Here is a 4,362-nt window from a genome sequence, read left to right as displayed (position 1 = left end):
TGACTTCGTTGGCTTAGTGATTGCGTCGCGATGCGGTCAAGACGCTCAGTCGCTTGAACATCCGTCCATCTGCCATCCATGTGCTTGTCTTTTGTCATGAACTGGATAGTTCTTCTCTGCAGCTTTGAGCTGGCGAGACTCAAACGCGATCACGCGTTCACGCCCTTCGGCGTCTGCTTGTAGTAAAGCACAACCGATTGCAAAATCGGAGGCGTCACAGACGACGCTAAACGGACTATCCGGGTCCGGTAGCGCAAGGATCGGAGCCTGGAGAAGGCTCTCCTTCACAGCCTCAAAGGCTCCGTCGTGCTCGACGTTCCAGCACCATGGTGCGTCCTTCTTAAGGAGATCTGATAATGGCCGAGCCATCTCCGCGTAGTTCGCACTGTACTTGTGCAAGTAATTGGCTAAGCCTAGCCACTTGCGTAAGTCTTTTTGGTTCTTGGGAACCGGCCAGTCCACGATGGCCTTGACTTTGGCAGGATCTGCCCGTAAGCCACGCTTCCCAATGAAGCACCCGAGGAAAGGTATCTCCTCCGCGCCAAAGACGCACTTGTCCAAGTTGGCATACAACTTATTAGTGCGCATGCACTCGAGCACCGCTCGCAAGTGGTCAATGTGGTTATCCACGTCTGACTTTCCGTGCTCGGCACGACTATGGACGAATATATCGTCAAAGTACGTTTGAGCGTACGCCCGGTGGGGCCTAAACAGCTGCGTCACAAGACGATTGAACGTTGCTGGTGCGTTCGACAGCCCCTGGGGCATCACTAGCCACTCCCAGAGCATACCGCTCGGAGTACTCACCGCTGTCAGCGGAATGTCGCTCGCTCTCATGAGCAATTGGTAGTAGCCATCGACCAAGTCGAGCGCGCTGTACAGCGTACAGCCTACCATGTTGTTCTGCAGAACATCCTTGCGAGGAATCGGCGTTTGCGCCGGGATAGTGGCCGCATTTAGCTTGTTAAAAGCATGAACAATGCGCCACTTGCCGTTCGGCTTTCTGACACAGAACGTGGGTGTCGAGTGCGGAGACTTACTCTCACGCACCATCCCTGCCTCGTGCTTCGCACGGAAGAATGCGTCAATGACGTCACACTGCTCTCTCGGCAAAGGCCATTGCCTTGTTACGCAGTATTTGGTTCCAGGAACCAGGTCAATCTCATGACACACGCCTCGATCCGGAGGCAGGCCCGTCGGTGGGTCTTTTGAGACAGCGTCTCCATACTCCTTCACCACCGGGTAGAAGGGATCCGAAGGATCTTTGAGGATCGCCGATCCACTTCTTGCGCTCAGCGCCTTCTTGGTGTCCTCTAGGACCGCGTCGTCCACGACGGATGAGGAGTTCAACTCCTCCTCAGGTCCCAGCAAGACCACCTCGGCTAGCTCGCCTGCCTTTAAGGCTTCGCCGAACTCGGCAATGGACATCTCGTCCAGCGCTAGCAGAGCATCTGCAGCGGGCAGAGTATCAAGGCTGATATCGCCTTCTACCTCTCTCGTCACTCTGTTCACGAGTGTATACAGCTGTTCACAGCAATCACGTGGAGCATCACCGCTCGTCACGTTGGACACATCGTCCGACGTCGAAGACGTCACAGACGCTCTGCGTCTTCTTCTCCTCTCCCTCCGCGACCGAGCCCGGCCGGATGAGGGCGGTGTGGCGACATCTCCGTCACCACCACCGGGTGCAGCAGCACCATCACTCCTCGAAGAGGATACAGTGTCTCGCAAGACACTCGGCTGAAAGCCAAGAGGTCCTTGACCTTCACACAGTGAACTAGGTGTCACTTCACCTGCATCTCCTGGGCCACGCCCATGATGCCTCGACTCGCAGTCGACCGCGACCCTCGGGTCACGCAGCGGTAGGTCATCGACCAGATTCGTACCACTCAGTGGATTACGCGCCACTCCGCGCTCGTCCTCACCGGGACCCAGCAGTTGGTCATTGACCTGACCTGCACCGCTCAGCGGATAACGTGCCGCACCACGTACGCCCTCAGGGAAAACAGCAACCTCGTTACTAACAATTTCAGACATACCAATGTCCAGCACCACGGCCGCCTCGGCCTCGTGCTCGCGCCAAAAGCGCTTCTGCTTCCTAGCAGAGGTGGGTTCATGACTCACCAAAGCTCCACTAGGAGCAGGGTGCGACGCACCCAGCGTTTTTGACTTCCAGTCGATCCATGGCTCATGGCGTTCCAGCCATGCCATGCCAAGGATGAGGTCATACCTCGCATCCAGGTCTAAGACCAAGCAGCGTTCCACGCTATCGAAGTTCTCAAACTTCACTCCAAGGTCGACAGAGACCTTCGACACAGTCACCAGTGTCCCCGTCGCGAGACGGACAGAGATCGTATCTCTCGTTGGCACTTCCAGTGCCTCAGCATACAGCTGACTCCCTTCTAGGGTGGAGCGACGGGCGTAGTTGCCCGAGGCTCCCGAGTCAATCAAGACTCTCCATGGCTTTGCAAAGCCCTTCACGTTCGCTTGAACGACCAGCAAGCCCGGCTTGCACACACTCTTCTCGTAAGAGAGCTCAGCTCTCTTCGGGGCTGAGCCCCGTTGCCCTCTACCTCTTCGAGGTACAAGAGAACTCAGTTCTTCCCCAGTAGGCCACTGGGAAATGCCGTTTCCCGGCGATGACCCGGAGGGTTGGCTCGCCGGAGCCACGCGCTTCTTGCGCAGAGGGCAATATGCCCTCAAGTGCTTAGTGCTATTGCACACAAAGCATCGGCGGATGCCGGCACGCTGCTCCGCAGCAAGAAGCTCCACTTCTTCATCTTCAGCATAGCTGAGGTCCATCGGCTCTGGACCGCCCGAAGAGCTTGCGCTACCAGCGCTCCAACCAGGTCGCGCCGACCTGAAGTTGTGCTCGGCATTCAATGCCACATCCACCGCCTCTTCAAAAGAGTTAGGGTGTACACGGAACACTTCCGTTCGAGCTGCGCTCACTCGAAGTCCCTCCATGAACACGGTCACGCTGACCAGTTCCGGAAGAGGGTCCGCCGCCATTCCGGCGATAAGAGTTCTCAACTCTTGGACATAGTCCAATAAATCCTTCTTACCCTGGCGGGTAGCAAGGAACTTTGACCGGATACGGTACGCCTGATTAGGCGGCGCGAACACGCGCGAAAGCTGTTGCTTCAGCTTATCCCAAGTGGGAAATGCAGCGTCAACAGACGTGCCGCACGTTAGTGCCCATTCGCGAGCGCGACCTTCAAGCCTGGAGATAGCCAGCGCCACGCGCTGATGCTCAGACTAGAGCAGGGCCGATCCCATGGCCATCTCGACCTCACGGGTCCAGAGAAGGAGATTCTCTCCATCCTTCCCCTCGAAGGTTTTTACGCTCACCATGAGCGGTTTCAGTCTCATAGACTCTTCACGCGTCATCGACGCCGCCGCCGTTGCGGCGCTCATCTTCTCTTGGACATGCTCCAAGAGCGCGTTCTCGTAGCGGGAGAACGATTCCAGCCTGGCAGTGACCGCCTCTGGACCTTGCGATGCAAGATGAGCCACGCCCTCCGGGCCAAGCAAGGACATAAGCTTAGTAAGCGCGTCCTGCTGCGCCGGGGGCAAATTCGCGAACACGGGGTGTTCCATCCTCGCAGAGGATATAGTCAACCGACTCAGGAGCGGGATTGACTACAAGTGCTACCAAGTGCAGCGGGGCTGCCGTAGCTTTAGCGTCAGAGGAAGACGTTCGACTCAAAGAGTCACTAATACTAAGTTCCTTATCCAAAGGACACTTACAGCCCAAGACCAGGGCTCAAAGTTAATACCTTAACTTTTATGCTTCAAAACCAGAAGTGTTTTATTTACTATTATTGCGGCCAAGCCGCCTAGGGGTAAATGTATCTCTTTAACTATCTAGCATAGTTAAACCTAATCAAATGCATAACGTGTGGCTTTCAGCCAACGTACTGAGAGACCTTGTTAACTCTCCAACTTATGTACTGAGAGTTTGTTAACTCTCCGGGTACTTCGTACCCCTGTGTGCTCCACACCATGTAACCCCGTTACAGCCCGGATGATGCGACATTATCGCAATCTGATGCTGAGCGACTAATTCGCTCATTGGTCGGAATTACTGGTGAGCGACCGTTACTTCGAGTGTTACTCGAAGGTATGCAGAATTCGAACACAATCGAAGAAACGGGGCCAGTTAAAAATCCGCCCCCTCCGCCTCCACCACCGTCGAGCCAAGGATCGATTGGCAGTGGACGAAGCTACACGAGCCGAGGAGAGAGCAGCCTGGACAGCATGAACCCCGGTGGTCGGTACGACGACAAGGAGCTGTCCGACCACACCAAGGCGTTGCGCAACTCCGCAAGCATTGTGTTGCCTAAGCTTCACAAGAAAGAA

Source organism: Phytophthora infestans, genomic scaffold, assembly GCF_000142945.1.
Source record: "Phytophthora infestans T30-4 supercont1.36 genomic scaffold, whole genome shotgun sequence".
Lineage (NCBI taxonomy): Eukaryota > Oomycota > Peronosporomycetes > Peronosporales > Peronosporaceae > Phytophthora > Phytophthora infestans.
The sequence above is the reverse complement of the archived record's forward strand: the minus strand, read 5'-3'. Positions refer to the sequence as shown.